Raw genomic sequence first — 24,692 nt, 5'->3', positions numbered from 1 at the left:
CTTCCTCTCCCCTCCAGTACAAATATACAGAGATATTTATTATCCATGAAATGTTTCAGTTGAAAAGATGTTACTTTTACAAATTCCAAACCCCAAAAAACAATGGAATCCACCAGTAATAATGGATTGCACTACCATAACTCCCTCAATGTTCTCCTAATAACTTTATAATGATGCTACAGATTACTTCACAAATGAGATCTCTGATCACATCAATTGTGACATCACATGGCTAGTTTCAGTAAGACCTTAGCTGAGTCTGCAATGCTCACAATCATAGTATTGTGTTTAATTTTCCAACTAATTGTATCTCATGCTTTTTTTTTTACATAGAATGCAGTTACTTCAATAAAATATTTTGAAACCTGCCCAGCATTAATTTGTCTGTCTTGCATGTTTGAGACTGTGAGCAACTGAGAGAAAGGGGTAAGATCTGTTCTAACACAACTCCCTGAGGAGTGAGAGTGTCATGCATCTGGCTGCCACAAATCACCTTTACTTTCTACGCTTGAGTGAGGTGGTGCTAGCTAGCCAAGCAGGGTTAGGCCGACAACTGCCAGACGGTGTGGGATCGACTCAGTCCCCAACACATGGTGGTGCTGCCGCTCAAAACCAGCAGTCTTACCTCCATGGTGAGAGCCCTATGATAAGGGCTTCAGAACAAGAGAAGGGAACTTGAGACCTCTGGTGTGTCTAAGGCTCCCTCAAGAATTTACTGAGTCTCCATCAATCTTGCCCACTGTGGCAAAGTCCTTGCAAGACTATGCCACAAAAGACACCCTTGAACCACTGCAGTGGTCTAAAGAGGCTGAAAAATACATACGTACAAATCAGACAGGTGTTCACTTTTGAGTCTTGTCTAGGGATTCCTGATTATGCTAAACTGTTTTTTTAGATTGTCCAGGACACAGTGGTTATGCCCTGGGTGTACTAGACGAGGACCACGAGGAACATAACAATCATACAGCTTACTTCGCCTACCTTATTCCCAGTCACATCTGGGCTCACACCACGTCTCATTTCTGTGGCTGCTTCTGCACACATTGTTGAAAACTCTGAAAACATTGTATTACTTTCATCTTTAGCTAGCTGTGTCTCATGCTGTTACCAACCTTCTGCTCATCACCAAAAAACCCTGCATGTCTCTACAATAAGATAGTCCTGGAATGAGATTTTATTGCTGGTTGCTTCACATATTACTCTTGTTCACTGCTGCACCCAGAAACCTGCTTCTCTGATGCCCACTGGAGAGGAAGGAAGACCCATGACTGCTTGATTGTCACAGACCATGTCACTAAGCTGTTTATCTAACTTGCACTCCTTTTTTTAAATGCGGGCTGATATGCTTTAGTGATGGATCATGTCTCTGAAGTGATGAAGGTGCCCTTGTTGCAGGTTATGTTGTGTGTACTGTATATCAAATTGAGGAAAGCTGTTGATTACCAAATGTAAATCTCACCCATTGAACTTTATCACGCCTACAACCTGGCCAAGGAACAGATTGTAATTGTATATAAGTACTCAAAGTATGAATTGGGAGTGACACATGACTTTGGATGCATTTGGATACAAAGGGAGTTCCTAATGTCAACCGGGAACCCCATAAAGAATGGGAAATATGTTCAAAACGTACTCAGTGCCCTACTGATACCCAAGCATGTAGCTGTGGTGAAGTGTGCTGCCCATCAGTATCGTCATGATTAGGTATATAAGGAAATACTCTATCTGATTCAGCTACCAGGAATGCCACATTGTCTGACAATGCTGATGTTGTCATGTTGTACTAACTGCTCTTTTGTGTAAGTTCTCTGAAAGAGTTGTCTCTTTTGCAGGAATACTCCTCTCAGAGTGGGAAAACGTATTGGATCAAGCAGAATTCTTAAAAGGGACCTGAAGAGTTTTAGAGAGACAGAAATGGGCATGTGGCTCCTCCATAATTTCTTCCCCTCAACCTGGCATTGTTGTTTCACAGAGCAGCCCATGTCAAAATAGATGGCATTATGGTCTGCCACAGCAAACCACTGGTATGCACCCTTCTTCTCTTCTTTGGTCCAAAATCATTATCCCTCCTGTATCACTTACCAGCACCAATGCCCTGCTGCACACCCTCCCCTTGGGGCCCCTTCGTGCACCTGCAGATGGATTTTATCCAAATGTTCAGTGTGCTTCCTGCTCATATGTCATGGTAACAGTTTGCATGTTTTGGGGGTGGGTGGAAGCTTACCCTTGCACAATAACTGATGACATCGAAATTGCACTTATATAGGGTTCTTATTCTTTGGTTTGATTTCAACGGTCTTGGGGATGGATCAGCACTTCCACTGTCCCTAATACCCAGAGTCAACAAGCAAGGTAGAGAGGAACAATGGCACACTCAAGAATAAAATAGCAAAGATATCTTCTAAAACACAATAATAGTGTCCCAATGCCCTGCCCTTAGCTTTGTGGTCTATCAGTGCTATACCAAAACATAAAACCAAGTTCCACTCTTATGAAATAGTGGTGGAATATCCTATGATGCTACCCTTAAACCTTCCAGTCTCTGCTGCTAAATTAAACTTTTAGCGGAATGATGATCAGCCTTGCAATACTGCGGAAAACATATACTCTGTCTCCATAGGTGCCATTCTCTGGTCCCAGCTGCCTTACCTGAGTGTCCAACTGAGGCCTGCCACTTACGCCAGCCTAGGGATTGGATGTTCACACAAGTGAACAACTACTGTTGACTGCCTCCAGGGCCCTTTGCTGGAACTGTTCCTGTTGCTGCCTTTCTATCTGCCATGGGGTCCGATCTTCCATGCCCACCTTCTGTGTTGTAAGCAGAGCCTTGTTCTGAGGGTTGGACAATGGAGCGAGAATTGTAAAGCATACTGGAGTCCTTGCCAGTTTGTGCATTCAATGTCAGTTCTTCTAGGTCTTTTTGCATTCTGCCTCTGGATAAGAGCCTTGCACCTGATAATTAGAGAGTATCAGTAAGTTGCATTCTCAATCACATGTTCTCACTTCTATTCAATGGATTTGGGAAGAAAGTGTATAAAATTAAGAAGCTAATACATGGATTTTAGCATTATTTTCTCCAGTTGATTTAGGGTGGGACCTTTGGTCTGTTGAAAAAGTAATTACCTGGCATTATTTTGCTTGAAGGATGGTTGTTTTGAATTAAAAGCATGTCATACCCTGAGTGCTGTGTTTTTCTTTAAAATCTGTAAGACGCAACATCTTAAACTGTGAGTACCTTACAGTGACCAAGTCATTTTCTTTACTTTTCCTATTCAAAAGACTTGTTTTGACTCACACATGTCTTGTCCTTTGATTCCAGACAACAAAATACTGCAATAGTCAACCCAACTCTTGCACAAAATGTTAGTGCTTTCTGGGGCATGCAAGATGCTTCTTCTTTTATATGAGTACCCAACTTACATTGCTGGTTACCTGATTGGTTACATTCAACTAGTTTTAAGAGTTAATTGAAAGAGAACCATAGGTACTAAGTACTGATGGGGAGCACAATATTACTACAACAATACACCACTTAGTACTTTGAAAATGGGGACACAAAAATAACAAATTTCTGTACAAAATCTACACTTGCAATTAATCACTATTTATCAATTACAAAAATATCTCTGAATACATAACGTTTTTCTTGAAATCAATACTAACTTAACAGATACACAACTAATGAAAAGCTTAAATTCATTAGGATCCCTTACAGCGTGTGGTTATTGTGGAGGCCTGTGTGTATTATTCTTTGGTGGGCCAATAAAATGCTTAAATTTACATTAATTACACAGTAGTATGACATTTTGTCAGAAAATGGCATTTAAGATACATATTTCAAGACAGATGTACTTATTAGTGAATAATAGTCTCCAAAGGTGATGTGTATTGCAGTATTCTCTTTCCAATTAGGTGTTTTGTGTTAATTTGGAGGAATATGCGGTGTGGGGTAAATTGGCCTGGGAAACATGTTAATTACACCAGCATAATTTGCCTAATTTCAGATTTTTGTGCTCAATCTCTTTCACTACAAGGATGCACCCTATCTGAGCTATCGCTATCAGAGCATTACACAGCTAAACCTAGATAACACTGAAAGGAAACTTCAGTATCAAGAGCAAAGAATTAACTCTCCTTTGTGCTGAATCATCCTAGGATATCAGTGTCACTCTGACTAATAATAAATGCCTAGGATAACATTTGACAATTGTTTCCTGTGGAACTTAGGGCCTGATTTAGAGTTTGGCAGATGGGTTGCTCCGTCAAAAATGTGGCGGATATCCTGTCCAGCGTATTACAATTTCCACAAGATATAATGGAATCGTAATAAGAGGATGGGATATCCGTCATGTCTGTGATGGAGTAACCCCATCTGCCAAGCTCTAAATCAGGCCCTTAGTCTCCAGTTTTGACTGTAATGGTGCAAAAGCTCAACTTTACTACAGTTAGTGCTAGAGATGTCCTGAGATTACGTGAATCAAAAAAGGACCAAACCAGGGACTACGCAAGGAGCACATTGATTTCATATGCTTACAATTTTTATATATTCCTTTCGTTGGTGATAAGGTCAACCACTGGAGTTGGCATATTGTTTTTATTGCGAGAAGTGTGGGAATGCTGGGTGGTAGGAAGTTTGTGGATCAACACATTCTGGGACTTTCCCTCACAGAAATATGAGGAAAGTGCACTGTTTAAGCCAACATTTGAGGTTTTCAAGCCATTCTGGGTTAGAAAATGTAGTGACATCATGCATGCCATACCACCCTGAACTATACTAGGATGTTGAGTTTTCAGAAATGTTGAGGTTTAGTATATTTCGCTGAGAAGGGACTGAGCCCGGGGCCAAATATTTCATCTTCCCACAATGCTAAAACAGATCAATTTTCATGGCAAAAATGTGATTTTGTGTTTTGAGGCATTTTGTGTTGTGAGCAATAAGCCCAATGATCTAAGTATGGTATTGTTTATATTGGGAGACGTGTGGAAATACAGAATAGTAGAACATAAGTAACTATCAATTCTATTTCTCTCCATTTCAGCTTGCAAATGTCAGCCAGTGTGTAAGAAAGAGCACAGTTTGCAAAATGTCCTCTAAATCACACGATAAAATGGGTAACTCCAAATTCAGGATTGTACAAATAACCAATAGTCATACAATCAGGGGCATATGCTCTGTTTGTGCCGGATTTGCATAATTTTTTTTTTACGCAAATCCAGCGCAAACTTAACTCCAAATTTATATTTTGAGACTAGACATGTCTAGCGCCAAAAAGTCATTTTTTGCCTGCGGAAAACTACCTTGCGTCAATGAGATGCAAGGTAGGCATTCCCAGGCAAAAAATGACTCAAAGGCTCTAGCGCCTTATTTATACTCCCCTGCAAAAATCATGCACGGGAGAGGGAGGGCCTTAAATAATGGCGCTAAGTCTGCTTAGCACCATTATATAACACCTGTGATTAGGGACTTGTGATGTTTTTTTCCATGGACCATGGAAACAGCCTCAGGTGCCCTTCCCTGCCCCTAGGGACACCCCCACCCACCCGCACCCACACCTGGAGGACACCTAAGGATGGGTGGACCCATCCCAGGTAAGTCCAGGTAAGTCGTTTTTTTTTTTTTTTTGCAAAGTGCCATGGGGGGACCTAACTTTGGCCCCCCTACATGGCACTGTGCCCAATTGCCATGCCCAGGGGACTTAAGTCAGTTTTTCCTTCATAACAATTTTTTTTAATTATATTTTACCACATGAATTGCGGAAGGGTCAGTACACAGTTAAATATCATTGCTGCAACTCGGTTCTTGGCTCTAATGATGGCTTGTTTTTGATGAACCCACACACACTATACATGCCTGCAAACAGAAAGGTCTGACAGGTGTAACAGCATATTACAATAGTATATCGATCATCGGGTCAAAAAAATCACAGCAGAAATCTTTTTCACCTATTTCAAATTTTTATTATGTATTATTAATTTATTTCAACAATTAATTTATTTAGAAAAGTCATAAACAATCTACACAAATAACCAATTGTTGAATTTGGAATTTTGTTTCATGTTCACCAATGCATAGTTTTCAAAGCTTAGAAATGGGTTTATTACCTGTTTCCACCACAAACTGCAAGTAGGTAGAAACCACAAAAACAGGAGGCAAAATCAACTACCACTGAGAAAAATGCAAACGTGGTAAGAAAAATAGTGTTTGCTTGTTCCCGAAAGCTTGGAATATGCTGACAAACCCTGTATATCTTTAAAATCCCAGTATGATGCCATTTTGGCCTAGATGTCTTTTGTGGGAAACATTCTGAAGGCTAAGAGCTAAGTGCCCCTGGCAGCAAACAAAGAGCTCAGCACTGGGGTGGAAAAAGCCTCAGCAGCAAAAGGGATAAACCAGCCATCTTTTTGCTGGTGCCCACCTGCCTTTTAAACATAGGTCAGCCCATGAAAAAAAGGCGAAGCACAGCAGGTAAGCATATGTATGTTCTGTGTGCATAGTGTTTGTTTAGCTGTTGATTGTTTTGCCTCCGTTGGGGTTTGCTATAAAAAAGCAAAATATGACAGAATAGCAAAAGCAGCTTCTTTTACTCCGTATAGTCTGTAGCTAGAGCTACATCATCTATTTAACGTCATAAGTTGTAGAGCTTAGGAGAAGGATTGAAAGTGCAGGATTGCTTTTAAGGATTGTACGTCTGCCCACCTAAAATGCAGCATTGCAACTAAAAGTGTGTTGTACACGATTTGTAGCCAAGAGAATTAGACAGACCATAGCAGCTCCCCCCTTCAAACCACCTGCACTCCAAATGACTAGGCCATACCCACAGTTACCCTGGAGTGCTAGGTGCCCATTGGTTCAGGGGTTAGGATTCCCATTGGGAGAGGGGTTATGATTTTATGTTGGCCCAGGAGCAAGGGAGTAGGCAGGAAATAACATACCCCCACAATGAATTGAAGCTCTGATTACACCAAGCAAGTGAATCAAGTGTGTCAAACCCGTCCTAGAAGAGCTCTCTTGCATCCTTCCTCCAAGTATCTATCCATTCATCCTTTCACTCATCCCTCCTCTATTTCACCTTCGCTGCCTGTCATTCATTCATTCTTTCATACGTCATTCAAACATTCCCCATTCCATTCATCCATCTAGCCATTCTGCCATCCATTGAGCCATCCATCCACTCTGCCATCCATCCATCCAGCCATCCATCCATCCATCTACTCTGCCATTGATTCACACATCCATCCACTGTGCCATCCAATCATCCTTTCACCGACTCATCCATACCTTTACTATGCCATCCTTTCACCTGTCCATTCACCTATCCATTTACTCACCCTTTCACCCACTCATCCATCTACCCACTCATTCATCCACTTATTCACACACCCACTCATACATCCTCCCAAGTATTCAACCACCCACTCATCAATCCATCCATCCTTTCATTCAATATTCCTTCCTCTTTCCCTTTTCTGTTTGCCCACCTTTTGTTCTTCCTTGCTCCTGGTTGCTCTATCAACACTTTACTCCTTCATTGACTTCATAGAAGGGGCCCATAAAATCCATGCACCGCTGCAGCTGCTAAAGTAAGGATTCACCACACCACTGCCCAGGCGTTAGGTTCTCATTGGTTCGGCATTAGAGCTCCCATTGGACCAGTTCACCAGCTCATTACGGCTTCCCCTGCTACTCGAATGGAACCTTAGAGTGTCCAGCCTGGGAGCGTAAGTAGAGGGTCACAGGTTAAGGGTTCTAACTGTCTGGGCTGGCTGGATAGAAAAAGGGTCTATGACCGGAAGCTCTGCACCTTCAAAACTCCGCTAAGCAACTACTCAGTTCAGACAATATTCTATTACTACCTTCTTGGGATTGACACTCCTAGGTACACAACCTCATAAACATCCACAAGGCGAAGAAAACTACTACTGAGCTTTAGATGACTATCAAACCCAACCACTACCCAACTCCCGGCCATTTGACTAACATTACACATACATCAGCCAGTCAGAAAGTCAGCCCAGGTGCAACCCACCTCCAAATCCACAGGGAAAAATCTCATCACCGACTCGCAATATGCATTTCAGAATCGCAAATAGGAAGGGGTGTTCCCTTCCTATTTGCGATTCGGAGTGGCATGCAATACCATTTGCGACCGCATATGCGGTCGCAAATGGTATCGCAGTTACCATCCACTTCAAGTGGATGGTAACCCACTCGCAAATTGGAAGGGGTCCCCATGGGACCCCTTCCCCTTTGCGAATGGACCCAAAACAATTTTTTCAGGGCAGGTAGTGGTCCAAGGGACCACTACCTGCCCTGAAAAAATACCGAAACTAAAGGTTTAGTTTTTTTTTTTAAGTGCAGCTCGTTTTCCTTTAAGGAAAACGGGCTACACTTAAAAAAAAAAACTTCTTTATTGATAAAGCAGTCATGAACATGGAGGTCTGCTGTGCCTAGACTCGCTATGGGGCCGCAATTTGCGACCCACATCATCAATATTAATGAGGTGGGTCATTGCGACCCCATAGCGAGTCGCAGACGGTGTCTGAGACACCGTTCTGCATACCAATTTGCGAGTTGCAAATTGCGAGTCGCAGGGACTCGCAATTTGCAAGTCGCAAATTGGCATTTTCCTACATCTGGCCCTTAATTACTAGATTTTCCCCAAATGACCAAAAAGGAATAAAATGAAGATTATGCAATGCCCAGATAAGACTGCAAGAAACCAGCGGTGGATTCCCGAAGAGGAAGACCTGTGGAAGAAAGGGACCAAGGCCAGAAGTCACAGAAGAGTCCAGGAGGAGCAGGAGCTACTACCCACCCAGGTGAACCACTTGTAAATTTCATATCTCACCTTGTAGGGGAAACAACCTTGTTAAGATTTCTGGAATCAAGAGTCCTCCCTGACTCGAGGTTCCCTAAAATTAAAGTTGCTGCCAACATGGGGTGCTAACCCCAACTCCTGCCTCTCTGTCTCCACTGCCAAGCCCTCCCTATAGAGGTCTAGCTGTTGGTCTCCTCCAATCTCAGTTGCCCGAGTTCTCTGTCTAGGGAATTTCTCCTGGAGTTGAACAGTGGGTCCCCTCAGATACTGAGGAAATGTGAGAGTGGGCAGAGGAGGATCTGTTTCTACCCCTGGACACCCTCTCAACCAGCCCTCTAGGGACAAAGGTGGACCTACTGATGTGATCCCCCTTTACACTGCTAATCCCTTGGAGGAGATGCACACAAGCTTTCGTAGCTGCAAGAGACTCAGTGCATGGGGGTACTGTCCTGCATGGGAGGCAAAGGATTACCTCCACCAAAGTTGGACAGCTGGCAGAGAGGACCAAGAGGACTACTCTGGACCACCACCCATGATGGAGGATCCAAGCAGCTCAGGATGAGAGGAGATCTACGCAGCCGGTTATCATTGTAGTTGGTGCCTGCGGATGCAGGGGAGTGACTCCTTCACTCCAAGGGAGATTCCTTCTTCCTTCTTGTGCAGGCTTAAGACTTGTTGTCCCCGGAGGATGCCCAGTGGGACAAGTGTTGCAGAAGCTGGAAGGAGCTGATGAAACAATGGTGCAAGCAGAGTCTTTGCCATGGATGCTGATCGTCGGTTTTTGGAGGGTCCAGTCGCAGTTTCAGTGGCTGGAAGTTGAAGTACAATTTGCAGAGGAGTCCTGCTGGAATCTTGCAAGCCGAATCTGAGGAACCATCCAAGAGAGAGACCCTAAATAGCCCTGAAAGGGGAATTGGTCACCTAGCCAGGTGACCACCTACCAGGAGGGGGCTCTGACGTCACCTGCCTGACCTGGCCCCTTGGATGCTTCCAGAGGTCCCTGCCAACCTTGGATTCAAGATGGCAGAACCCAGGGACCCTCTGGAGGATCTCAGGGCACCACCACTGGGGTGGTGATAGAAAGGGGAGTGGTCACTCCCCTTTCCATTGTCCAGTTTCGCACCAGGGCAGGGACTAGAGGTCCCTGAACCGGTGTAGACTGGTGCAATGACTTGTAGTGAAAAGGGTGCATACATCCTTTCAAGCAGGCTGCAATGGCAGGCCTGCAGATACACTTTGTATGGGCTCCCCATGGGTGGCATAATACATGCCGCAGCCCATGGGGATCCCCTGGTACCCCAGTGCCCTGGGTACCATATACTAGGGACCTACATGGGGGCACCAATATGCCAATTGTCGGGTGAAAATGGTACAAGTAACCAAGTTGGAAGGGAGAGAGCATAATCACTGGGGTCCTGGTTAGCAGGATCCTAGTGAACACAGTCAGACACACAGACAACAGACAGGAAATGGGGGTAACCATGCCAAGAAAGAGGGCACTTTACTACAGATCCCTAATCCCCAAGACCCAGATGTACTAAAATGCAATTTTGCATTTCCTAAATAGTGACTTCATAGAAATCGCTATTTATGAAATGTGAAATGCTATGTACAAAGATACCGATTTCCTGATAGTGATTCCTACAAAGTAAGAATCGCTATTATGAAATCGTAAATAAGAAATCCCATGCCATTTGAGTCAATAGGCTGGTTTTGCATTTCCCAAATAGAGATTTCTTATTAGAAAATCACTGTTTGGGAAATACAAAACCAAAGATGGTTATGGGCAATAAGTCCCCTTTGGTGCACCCCAAAAATAGAGGTGCAAATGTAGAGCACACATAGTCCCCAGGGACATGTGTATGCTCTATTGCACTTTCAAAAAAGCATCTTGGGGCCTTTTTTTTACATTACACATAGACTTCAATTCGATGGTAATTGCATTTCCTAAATGCTCATTTTACATTTAGGAAATGCTTTGTACATGTGCCAAGAAATCGCAAATAGGAAATCCCTATTTGCGATTTCCTATTTAGGGAATTGCAAAATGCAATTTCTACAGGGAAGAAATCACATTTGGTGGTTCCCTAAAGGCCTTTGTACATAGGAAAAGGCTGTTTTGCATTTCTTAATGTGCCGAAACTGCAATTTGGCCCGTTAAGAAATGCAAAAGGCCTTTGTACAGCTGGCCCTAGGTCCCTTACTCACAGGATCCAAGCCATAACTCACTGATGAGATTTAACTAGGCCGAAACCAGTCCGGTGTGGTTTGTGTTCTCTTCTGGAAGGGACCTTGCCCACCAGTTTGGGATGGACTGTTTCCATGAGGAGCAGTTGGTACTTATTTTCATAATACTGGACTCCATTTACTGTGGGACAGTTGAATAACTATGGGTGGTGGTGCTACCCTGAATGATTGCCAGTGGTTGGACTATTAGCAAGCATTCCTCCGTCACCTTTTGTGTATTTCATTCACACCTAACCCAGCCACACTCTATTCAACCCACCATGAAACCCAGCAGCTACACCCCTACTACCTCCCACAAAAAGCACCCCCCTCTTAAACATCAAAATTCTTTAATATAACAACCTGCCTTCCATTACCACCTTATTTCATGGACAGGCTACACCGAACATACCTCCACCACATGCCCTATGCCTTTGTTCCACCTGTGCTTGGCCACACCTTCTCAAAACATTATCACATCAAGAGGACAGAGATGCAATAGCTAAAATGTCTGCTGTTCAATGCAGGACCTATGAACAAAAAGCACTTCAGCATATCTAATATTCTCCCTGAAACCACACCTGACCTTGCCTTCTTTACAGAGACATGGTTCAGCAAAGATTCTGTACCCACATGCCATGAAGCCATCCCACCTGGATATGGCTTTATCAACAAAACTCATATTGGCAACATTAGTAGAGGCCTAGCAGTCATCCTTAGAAAAACACTAAAATTTACAACCATCGACAACTCCACCACAGATGACTGGAACTCCTTGCTGGTAAGATGCCATCCCATAGTTGCCTGTTCCTTCCTCTTAATGCATAGGCCACACCAAGCAATGTAAACTTGTATAGATGTTTTGCTAGCTCCAGTGAACAGGACTCTGCTGAACCACTCCAACCTATACACTCTGGATACTTCTACATCTTGTTTACGAGAAGAGGCTAACTACATCCTCAGCCATTACATCCAGCCGTGAGGCCTTCAACCTCCAACCAGTTATAACTGGCCAAACTCACTCCACTTGATACACTTTGGATGTCATATTTGCTCCCTTGAAACAGGGCACAGTGACTGACAACTCCCCAGCAATTTGGAACAAAAGCATCATTATTAACTTCAGGATCAACAACACTTCAAACACAGTAACAACCACCAGCAACTGCGTAGACACACAGTGGAAAAAACTTGACCTCCTAGCATTTAACTTCATCTCGAAAGAACTCCAAAAATCATGTGACCTCAAGCCATACACACCTTCTACAAATATATCTGCTTTCGGCATCCTGATAATGTGAGAGACCACAAAAAAGAAAAACATGACATCAAAAGAATGAAAAAACGGGTGGGGGCAGAGAGCTGGTGCGCCAGATGGCCACACTCGTGTGAAGTTCTTGCTGTCTGTGATCATCATCTGACATAATCCGCCTAGGTATGCATGATACTTCCCTCACTATGACTGCCCTTGCCATATGAGGCAGAAGAGCTACCTAGACTTGGCCTAAGCCTGCAGACCAGCCCATACAACTCCATGACTGGCATCTGCAGGAGCGCTGCAGCTGAGTAAATAAGATGGCAGTATCACCAGAGAAGTGAGCGCCAGTGCACAGTGGAGAGGAGAACTGTTTCAGGAGTGTCCAGTCCTGCTACAGAAAGCATTTGTGACAGCACTGGATGGAGCAATTGCCATGGAGAGTCAGTGGTGCCCTAAGCTGGGTGGGTGCCCACGCACAACTGAGGCTGCAGCAGTGACATGAACTGCCGAGGGAGGAGAGGTGCTGACTCTGGCCTGGCGCTGGTTCGGCCTCCGGGACTGCAGTGCCAAGGGAATGAACAGCAGGGGGAGGCAAACAGTGAGCAGTGAAGCCCAGCAATTGCTGAGTAGAGATAGGAGCTGAACTATGAGGTGATAAGACCCTTGCGGTTAGAAAACACACCAGTTGAAAGTAGGGTAGTAGGAAACACCCCCTTTGCTGCGTACGGAGGGCATTGTGCCCAGGGGTGGTGTTGGGCAACCCAACAGGGGCTGCCTCCCTTCCTTTCACTATTTCTACCATTGATGTATTGTCTCTTGCTGAATGGTCTGCTCGTGCCCCACTGGGGCTTTAAAGCGCTGCAGGAATGAGGTGGAACCTTTGCCATGAAACTCCCTGGAGCCACTAGAGGAGGCTGCTAGGCTGAACACTGTGCCCATACTCGCGGTAAAGACTGCACAACTGTCTTTTTACTGTACCTAGGACATTCTTGGGCCTGGTGTGTGGCTGCCCCCTTACACTCCGAGTGGGCTGGAGAGGCATACCAATTTGAAGTGGGTTGTGCTGAGCTGTTAGAGGAGGCCAGCAGTACTGCAGTATGGGGAAACAAAATGGAAAACTGCCCAAGCTCCAGTTGGAAGTGAGAGGGAGTGTACGCTCTGCCAAACCTGAGCCTACTCAGTATGAGACCTCTGGGTGGGTCGCGGATATCGGCACATGGGACAATGACATGAAAACCCTCCTAAAGGCCATGCAGGATAACTTAGCCTCCATTGATAACAAAATGGATGCTTTAATGGAGCTGCTGGATGCCGTCATGAACAAGATCGGCAAACATGACAGCCACTGAAAGAAGCGGAACAGGGGATTTCTACAGCAGAAGATGACTTGGCGGCAATATATGAAAAGAGGCTTAATATGGAAAAGATCCTTAGGGTAATACACCAAGAATGAGGGCCTATAGGGGCAGTCGCGCCTCAACAATATCCGCATTCTAGGTGTGCCGGACTCTGTCAACTCTGGTAGTCTAAAGGACTGTGAGGAGAAGCTGCTAATGACATTGTTCAGAACTGAGGCCTTCTCTCGTCTGCTGGTGGTACAGAGAGCCCAAAGATCCTTGGGGACTAGCCCAACACTTGGGTTCCTGGTGCAGCCAATTATTGTGTGCCTGATAAGCCTCTGTGACAGAGATGCTGCACTTGGGATGGTGCAGGGGAAAGGAATGCTCAGGTTTGACAGGCATGAGATCTCACTCTACCCGGACTTTATATTAGTTGTCCAGGAAGCAAATTTGGGCCAGTAAAAAAAAAAAAAGCTTGTGCTTTTGGAATACAGAAAACAAGAAGAACAAATGACGTGCGAAATGCTGAACAATGTCAAACATTCACCCCAGTACAGAGATCTGGGCTTAAATCCATTGTTTTTTGCTACCCATGCCATTCCAGTTTGGACCAAGCCATATGCAAATCAGTCTTGACCCTGCTCCCCATGGCAACAGTTCAGTCGAACTGCTAGGCCAGGTTCCCCCTGGCTGGAAACAAGCATCCTAGGAACGGTTTCAGGGTATCACCCCTTATCAGTAAGGCTAACTTGCCTCCAGTGGTATGGGGAGCACAGGACATGTCTGAGCATACCCATCCCACTTAGGGCAACCAATACAAAAAGAAGATAGAATGCTGAACAATATCAAACATTCACCTCCAGTACAGAGATCTGAGCCTAAATCCATCATTTTTGCAACCCATGCCATTCCAGGTTGGACCCAGCCATATGCAAATCAGTCTTGACCCTCCCTCCCATGGGAACATTCCAGCCCAAACTGCCAGGCCAGAGTCTCACTGGACTGGAAACAAGCATCCTAGGACCAGGCCAAATTCTCCCTGGACCAGAAACAAGCATCCTAGGACTGCTTTCAGAGTATCACCCCTCATCAGCCAGGCTAGCTTGACTCCAGTGGCAAGGGGAGCACCCAACCCACATCTAGGCATACCCGTTCCACTTAGCGCAACAAAAACAAAAGGAGCAAGTGATAGAGAGAATGCTGAACAATGTCAAACATTCACACCCCAGTACAGAGATCTGGGCCTAAATCCATTGTTTTGTTTTTTGCTGTCCATGCCATTCCAGTTTAGACCCAGCCATAGGCAAATTAGTCTTGAACCTGTTCCCCATGGGAACAGTCCAGCCAAACTGCTGGGCAAGGTTATCCCTGGACCGGAAACAACCATCCTAGCATCCTAGCTCTGGTTTCGGGGTATCACCCCTTATCAGCCAGGCTAGCTTGACTCCAGTGGCATGGGCAGCACGGGACCCATGTCTAGGTATACCCATTCCACTTAGGGCAACAAATACAAAAAGAACAAGTGATGGACAGAATGCTGAACAATCTCATACATTCACCCCCAGTACAGAGATCTATGCCTAAATCCATTGTTTGTTTGCTTCCCAGGCCATTACAGTTTGGACCTAGCAGTTCGGGGAGGACTGTTCCCATGGAGAGCAGTGTCAAGACTGATTTGCATATGACTAGGTCAAAACTGGGGTGGCGTGGTGGGAAAACAACGATGGCTTAAACCCAGATCTTTGTGACTGGGGGTGAATGTTTGCATAGTTCAGCATTCCGTCCATCAGCTGTTCTTTTTGCTGTTGGAACACAGTATGCCATGTTATACCCAGTGCATTTAAGGACCACCACAGGGGAAAACAACATATCAGGTCCACTGTAGGTCCAGGAGTACCCACAGCAGGTCCTAGAGTATCTGCAATGGCTGAGGAAAGACCTAGCCTGGATCAGAGCAGAGATTGCCGGTGGGGTCACTCACTTCACACACTGACTGAGACTAATGATGGGAGTCTGGTTGTTGATGCTTGGACAGGGCACACACTAGGGGAGATGCCTTCCTGCTGCCTGTGGAGTTGCTATGGGGAATAGGTTTGTTCTGATTGTCACCTTACCGCTGGGTCCACGGTTCAATAAGAACCTCCATATGGCATGTTACTGTTACTGGGGAAGACAGTTGGACTACGCCTGTACTGTGCAACGTTTTGCATCAGTGTACACAAACATCTGTATGTCCTGAACACACTGGGCTTATGCTGGGGATGACTCACTGCTTCTCATGGCGGTCCTTGTGGGATACTCCCATATATCTGATATAGGCACATATGTTCTTGGTTTGCTGTATTAATCATTTACTGGGATTTTTTTTCAAAGGAGGGTTGTTATCATCGGTGAGGTGGGGCCATCAGAGTGGGTTGATGGGAGGGTCAGCTTGGGTATGTTTTTGGTTGCATGCAAGAAGTAAGTTATTTGCTTACATTGCAGATAAAAGGAGACACAGCTTTCGCAATGGTTTGTGGCAGTCATTTGTGAGTGTGTTCTTCGTTGACTGACTACTGGCATAGGGGAAAGGAGGGATGATACAGGTCGCTGTTTGCACTGGAATGTCAGGGGTCTCAACAATCCCTGGATAATCTGGCAGGTTTTTGTCTATCTTGAAAAGTACAAGGTGGATTTTGTACTCCTACAGGAGGTCCAGCTCACTCGGAGAGCACCTTGGGTGAATGTTGGTCCTCCTGTTGAGTCATCTCATCCTGCTCCTCCTGTGCACAAGGGGTGGTCATCTTAGTATGGCAGGGACTTTTGTTTGTATCAACAAGTCACTCACAGATACACAGGGCAGATTTGCCTTGCTGTGGGAAGGCTGGGAAATATAATTGCTCTGGGCTTAGTGTTGATGAGCCCACCTTCTTTGGTGTTTTGTGGGGCAAAATTGTATCTACTGATTCTCAGGCTTTGCTATGCGGGGAAGCTTCAACTGTGTATTGCAGCCTCAGTTGGATAAAACCTATTTGTCATCCAGTACTGGGACTGTTGCGCCTCCATAATTAAGAGCTATCATGAATCATCATGACCTTCTTGATATTTGACAGCACAGGTTCATGCACACTGTACAGGGTACCTACTACTTGCAAATACACAGGGTGGTCACCACTTGACTACTTGCTGTGTTGAAAGTTGTGATGCTCTGGGTGTGTGAGGTAGCTCGCACCCTTGTTGATCATGCACTGGTTCTCCTACCCATGCAGGTCCGGGGGGGGCAAAGACAGTTTTTCTTGGACGTTACATCCCAAAGTTCTGTTGGATAGGATCTTTGCAGATGAGCTCCGCAAGGAGATTAAGGAATACTTTACAGTACAGCTTCCACCAGCGGTACTGAGTGGGAGTCCTTTAAAGCCACAATTCGGAGCAAGTGCATAACTAAGCATCGTGATGTGTTGTGACCTCTCTGAGACCACCTGGCTAGGTTGGAGGCGAAGATAAAAATGACAGAATGTAGCCTGGTGCAAGCACCTATAGTGGTGGGGGGGGGGGGGGGGAGACCTGGAAGGTCACTAGCTTCTAAGCTCAAACGACCTTGAGCTGCTTAGTGCCATGTGGAGGTTGAGGCGGATGTGTTGAGGTACTACGCTGGTCATTACTGTGTTTCTGCAATATTTTAGGGACCTTTATGCAACTACGGGGCAAGGACTTCCACACAGGTAGGTGAGTATTTAAACAACACAACGTTGGCCTGGTTGAGTGCACCAGTTCATCTCTTTTTGATACAGCCATTCACTGTGGAGGAGTTGAGGGAGGTAGTTGGCTCACACCCCACAGAAAAGCACCTTGTTTGGATAGCCTGCCAGCAGTATATTATAAACTCTATCAGGATCCCTTAGCCCCTACGCTGCTAGCGGTCTTCAAAGAGGTGCAGTCAAATGGGATTCTCTCACCCTCTGTTCGAGAGGTAGTGATTGTTACGCTACTTACACCTGCCAAACCTGCTCATAAACGTGACTCTGCATTATCCACTATAAAATATTACAAAAAACATACTCTATGCAATATAACAATTTAACTCTCCAACGGTGCGGTTCCTTCACCTGCCTGGTCTTGCGGTGCTGTTTATGAGTACTGGATTTAGGAGATAACTGAGCTGTCGGACTTGATAGACTACAAGAAACCAACTGAGCCTATTGCTGCACTGGTGAGACACATAAGGGAACTGGATACTCACAATGCACAACTCACATTGCTGACCATTCTGTTAGCAAAGCGACAGGTAGCATGCCGATGGGGTAGAAGAGGGACTCCCAGATTTAAGCATTGGTTATGTGGCATGATATAATGCAATGAACATCCTGAGTTTTACACTGATCTGCTGGCAGATGCATCACGACCCCAAGATATCTGAGGTCTACTTAGAACATACTGCGTACCCATGATGGAGAGATGGGTGATGGGCCGCATTACTGCTGAGGTGCGAGGAGGCAGCTGAAGATGGTGATCCATAATGGAAAAGATCATCAGCCTTGAAGATAGGATAAGGGCGCTATCTGATGTGCCTTTATCAGTCTTGTTGAGCCTATGTTATAGGCAAGATGGGGAGAGGCTACTGCGCAGGTAATCAAAGTGGCTTTCAATTCAAAGGATATTTTTCCTCTTAAAATGTGGGTAGAAACAAACATGAACTCTCCCTGAGTATGTTCTAGTTGCCTATATCTGTTCCTTGTGCTATTGTTTTTTCTTCTCCTTTCTCACTAAGTCTCCATGAATGTTGTATCATTGTAGTGCTACTGTGTATTTCTCTTATAGTTTCCCCTCTATGTGCGATGTGTCATTGTAATGCTGCAACGTACATCTCATTAAGTTTCACAAAACTTAATAAAAAAAAGAAAAAGAATGAAACCACATCTCAGCGTACTGCAACACAGACATAGGAAACCAAGACATGAAAAAGAGAAAATCTTACTGAGCCGGTATAACTGAGCCTAGAGAGCAGGCCTTAGAATAACATAAAGATGACACTACTTCATAAACATTATTGACATAGACTGCCCATCTAAGGAACTCCACCTGTTTCTAGCAGAATTCTGCAATCAGGACTGCACAAAACAGAAACACCACAATCACAAGCCTTCTGTGACAGAGACATTTTAAAGCATGAACAGAGTGGGCAATTGCTCAGGGTACCCACTTCCAAGTGTTAAAAGAAAAGGGGTAATAAAATGAAAAGCTGTCCTGAATAGGGGCCAGAAAATATTTATTGCCCAGTGCCCCTAAAATCCTTATGATGGTACAACTTTGTGACAAAGGGGCTCATTCTTACTTTGGCGGGCGGCGGAGGCCGCCCGCCAAAGTAACCCCGTCAGAACACCGCACCACGGTCGAAAGACCGCTGCGGTGATTCTGATATTTGCCCTGGGCTGGCGGGCAGCCACCAAAAGGCCGCCCGCCAGCCCAGGGCAAATCAACCTTCCCACGAGGACGCCGGCTCAGAATTGAGCCGGCGTAGTGGGAAGGTGCGACGGGTGCAGTGGCACCCGTCGTGTATTTCAGTGTCTGCATAGCAGACACTGAAATACTTTGCGGGGCCCTCTTACGGGGGCCCCTGCAGTGCCCATGCCATTGGCATGGGCACTGCAGGGGCCCCCAGGGGCCCCGCGGCACCCCCTACCGCCATCCTGTTCATGGCGGGTTTCCCGCCATGAACAGGATGGCGGTAGGGGGTGTCTGAATCCCCATGGCGGCGGAGCGCGCTCCGCCGCCATGGAGGATTCCCCCGAGCTGCGGAAAGTCGGCGGGAGACCGCCGACTTTCCGCTTCTGACCGCGGCTGAACCGCCGCGGTCAGAATGCTCGAGGGAGCACCGCCAGCCTGTTGGCGGTGCTCCCGTGGTCGGTGGCCCTGGCGGCCGGTTCAAACTGATCTCAAAAGTGAACAGATAGAACATTACCTTAAGTAGAACACAGCTAACACTTCCCCGACACACGACTCAACCACTGCAAAAAGGGACAGCACCAATGTACCGCCACTTACTACTTTCCACGTTCTTTCAGCAAAAGAATTTCATATCATTATTATTGCAAACAAACCACCAGGATCACCTTCAGAACAAGTATATCCAGAAATCTACAAAGATATCCTTCATAGACCTGAGAAGGTGAGGTAGCTAGAAGCTTACTCAACAAGTCACTAGACCTAGATTCTTTCCTGCCTGAATTGAAAACTTCAAGCTGCTCAAGAAGAAGAACCTCAAGTGATCCAACTCAACAAACTACAGACCAATAGCTAATGTCCTGGTTCCATGAAAATATTTGAAAGAGTAGTTTTGACTCACCTTTCCCAGTTTACTGAGGGAAATGACTTGATGTGAGACCAACAATCTGGATTCAGATCAGGTACAAGCCCAGAGTCACCTCATCCATATCAGATGATATAATGCCCACAGTTTACAAGAATGGAGTGGTCACCCTATCACTTTGAGTCCATTATATCAGAGTATTCTGGAATGGATTGTCTCATACCTCAGAAACATACATTTGGTGTACCAACCACCATTCACAACACCCCCACACACCCGCTATTGTGGTGTCTCTTGGGGGTCCATCTTATTTCCTCTCTTATTCAGCACGTACATAACCTTCTAGACAGCCCTGATTAGATAGTTCAACCTCACATACCTAGTTCAACTTCACACGTTACAACTATGCAGATGATACATGAATAGTTCTAAACATGGATAATGCCAGAAGATCTCTGCAAGTCAAGACTTCACAACTGCTCCCTGTGCCTTAGTTGCATGGATGATGTAAATAGCATAGACAGAGATCATAATCTGAGTACAACATCACAAATACCAGCATATTGTTAATATGATCCGAGGAACTCTATGTCCATCCAACTACATCAATAGAAGTAAGGAACCGAGGGTTAACCAGGATTGAAACCTATCCTTGATATCATGTCAGAAAGGCCCAAAGAGAACTATGCAATAAAAACACTTCAATGCAGCTTTTACATCTTTGATACTAATAGAAATCTATCCTCACACTCATAATCTCCAGGCTCAGCTATACCAACGGCCTATTCTTCGGCACCCCCAGTATCATCATATGTAAAATACAGCTAATTCAAAATACTACTATAAGACTTCTTCTCTGAAGGCACCCAAGAGAATTATAATGTCAGTGCTGCAAGCACTCCCCTGGCTACCTATAGCTAGATGATCAATGTTCAAGGCACTTTGCGCTGGGAAAAGGGCCACTGCACCTACAAATTAAATTATCACAATACAGACAAATAGTACACTACACTCCAGAATTTTACCAAGGACCATCACACCACCTTACAATAAGAAAGTCATAGAATGCACTACTTTCTCTGTATATGCCACCAAGCTCTGAAACGCATTAGATGTCAAAATTTGAAGCATCAAGAGCATTTACAGTTCCAAAGAGATGTGAAAAAATTGCTATTTCCAAGATAACTCACCAACCCATAATTCTAAGACAAAACTTGGAATAATAATTTTTTCTTTAAGTACAAGCTACAAACATGCTAATCACTTTCTCTGCCCAGGTAAGGGATGACCTCTGTCTATGTTGGGTGTTATAACATGATGTAAATTTCTCCCTAGCCTATACTAATGCTAATATTATAGCACTCAGCAGCCATGCAACCTATTGTGATTCTAAAAGACTGCATAACAAATCCCTTATACTGCCTGGCCCTCTTACTCTCACATAAGCGAGAACCTCTACAGTTTATGTCTATCACCCAGTGGTGTACCTGTCCACAGTGACAACCCACCCATCACCAACGGAACATGCATGGTATAACTGAAGACATCTTCCATATGCTGCTGGCAACTGGAGTGCTCTAATTTATTTCACTACTGCAAGTCCCAACAAACTACATACCATAGCCACTTATTGACCAGTCATATAATTAATGATTGTAATTAAGTCCATCAGAGCAGATCTCTTCACCATCTCGCCAACCTATGCCTGCTCTGCACCATTAACAAAAAAATAATCAGAATGGACAATTTTGTGCTGTAGCCAGATTAATGGACTGCAGCAATAAGAAATACCATAAATGGACCTGCAGAGCTGACAGAAGCAGCCAGCTTGCTGAAAACCAAAAACAGTGTGCTTGACTCTCATGCTTCTTCATTGATCACACTGCAAAGTGCTGCATTCCATAGCACAAAAATAACATTTCGGCCGTCATCATGCATGATATGGAAATTCTTCCCACCAGTGGAGGCCCAAAATGTTCATTAACACACTCATTCACAACACTCACTAACAAATACACATACACTCATACACACACACACACAAAACATAAAAAAAAGAAAACCTCAGCAGCTCCGACTAGTAAGATTCGGAGGTCCCAAGAGGGTTGGGACTGCTGCCTTCCCTCTTTGGCCAATGAGGGAAGGCAGCGGTCCCAACGCGTCACAGAGTGGAAGGGGGGGTCAGTGAGACTGCTGACCCCACTCTGCGATGAGGTGTCACTGATTGACACTCGGCCCTGGGCGCTTCAGGGCTTAAAACTGAAGCACCAAATCCAAAGCAATCAATGATGTTCCCTCTCGTCATGAGAAAGAGGGCCTTGAGGCACCTTTGCTAGGCTGAAGAGGTCACGCCCACATGGCTGTGATGTCTTCGGTGCAGTAAAGTCCAGCTCAGGCAGCCAGTAGTCTGCACATTTAGAGCATCTCCAACTCCTGGCTGCCTGACCTGAACCAGAAGAGTATCTGTCAGGCTGACTTTTGTTCCGCCCGAAAGCTACTGTTCACAAAAGGAAAAAGGTAGAGGGGCGTGGCCCCTCAGCCCCTACGGACGTGCCACTGCTGCTTTCCACATAGGATTAAAAAAAAACACTCTTCCAACCACAAACCCTACAGGGTGCAGTATGGTATCCATGCAGGCATTAGGCAAGTGCTTAAGAGACTCATCTAGGGGGAAAAAGCATTGTAGAAATGTTACAATTCAATTCCATACAATATAACTCCTTCAGGTCCCCCAGATTATGTTCTTCAATTTTAATAGTTACTGGAAATTGAATCAGGAAGGGCTGTCACAGGTCCCTTCGAGAATGCTGAGAGCTACTGAGGGTGAAAATAATTTCACAGCTCTTTCATCATCATAAAGTCACTTAATTTCGGGTTTGGCCACAGTGGCAGCATTTTACAGGCTGTTCCATACCAGTGACCCTGGAACAAAGATTGCCTTTTCAGCAGCAGGCTCAAGTAACACAAGCCTTTCTATTCAGATTTCTCCTGCTGTTCCCTTTTTCAAACTCCCAAATCAATTTTTACCGCCCAGAGTGACATATTATCGCCTTTCCTGACCCCGCTCAACAGCCTTAACAGGCAATTAAAAGAGAATTTATATCTGAAAGTGCGTTCCTGACTGTCTTATGCATAATAGGTGCTTACTCGTCAAGTCCCAGGGGCTAAACAGGGAAAAGGTAATGAAAATACATTTAAAAGACTCCACCGCAGGGTCAAGTTAAGCCACTAAATATCGATATTCCTTTATTTCTCCTGAAAGTGATTCACGCTGTGCTGACGACTTGTATACAATATTGTATTCGATACTGTCTAGTAGTAAAGATCCGGGTTAAGGATAAGCTGGCCGAGCTATGTTGCATTGTTGGCCATAAAGGCGCGAAGTTTTTCAGAGCTCCCATTCCCACTCCCCCTCACCCCCCATGTTATAATTGTTTTGTTTTTAAAAAAGACTTTCACTTAGCCCTGATTATGAGTTGAGTGGATCGGTAGGCCATGGTGGGATGGAGCTGTCCCAGTATTCCCCCACCTGGATTTGCTGGCTGTGGGAACTTCTTATGCACATCAGATAGGGGTTGTGGGCAAAAGACGTGCCCAACACCCTCCTCCCGTACAGGGAACACATGGGGCACTAGCCTTCGCCAGCTCACAGTCTGCCCCATCCCCAGGGGCCATCTCCATCACTGGTCCTCATTGCCCACCCCAATCCAGTCACAAACGGCTCACAACAGGTGCGAAAAGGAAGCGTAATTGTGGCTGCTATGGGGTCTCCACATACGGGAAGGACTAGGTCCTCATATTATCCTATTTTGAGGTGTGCACCCTCAATATCGACACCAGAATACCGATAGGAATCAATGTTGATGAAAGAATATCGAAGGTACATTTTTATATCTAACTCCACATATACGTACCTACCTCTAACTTTAGGATTTTAAGTTCTGTGCTAGATGGAAAGACAGGACCCACCCTAAGACAAGAGAACCAGAGCATTGGTTGTAGGTAAACAGAGTATCTGCCAAGCATGGGCAGGAATTCAAGAGCAAAGAGCTTGAGGGCACTAATGATGCTGCAGAGGTTTTGCAGTGTAATGAGTCATAAACTCTTTACTGACATACAGAGCACTGACGCAGAATTCCATGACAAGAAAGGGCAGATAAAGGTCCTGATGGAATGGGAAACTTCTCTCAAAATAATGCACGGCTCATCTGCCACGATTGTATGGGAAACTTACAAATGGCTAGAAGTCCAATGCCCAGGGTTGCTAACACTTTTTGTGGTTATTCCTTCCACCCTATGGAGGTCATTATGACCCTGACGGTCACTACACCACCAGGGTCATGGTCGCAGTCGGACCGCCGCTAAAGAGGCAGTCGGACAGCCACATTATGACCGTGGCGGAGCCGCCATGGTCCAACTGCCGACACAACCAGGCTGCCACTAGCCTGCAGCCTGGCAGTCCCGGCGGTGATAATTCGCCAGGCCAGCGCTGCCCTGGGGATTAAGAGTCCCTATCAGCCAGCCAGTCCCTGGTGGTAAACACCGCCATGGAAAGGCTGGCAGAATGGGGGACTTGGGGACCCCTGGGGGCCCCTGCACTGCTCATGCACTTGGCATGGGCAGTGCAGGGTGCCCCATGCACAGCCCCATCTGCAGAATGCGCGATGGGTGCTGCAGCACCTGCTGCACCGCCACATTGCAGCCGGCTCCATTAGGAGCCAGCTGCGATGTTTAGGCCCTGTTCCCCTCTGGGCCACTGCCCG

Source organism: Pleurodeles waltl, chromosome 6 (genome assembly GCF_031143425.1).
Source record: "Pleurodeles waltl isolate 20211129_DDA chromosome 6, aPleWal1.hap1.20221129, whole genome shotgun sequence".
Classification (NCBI taxonomy): Eukaryota; Metazoa; Chordata; class Amphibia; order Caudata; family Salamandridae; genus Pleurodeles; species Pleurodeles waltl.
Note: the sequence above shows the minus strand (reverse complement) of the source record.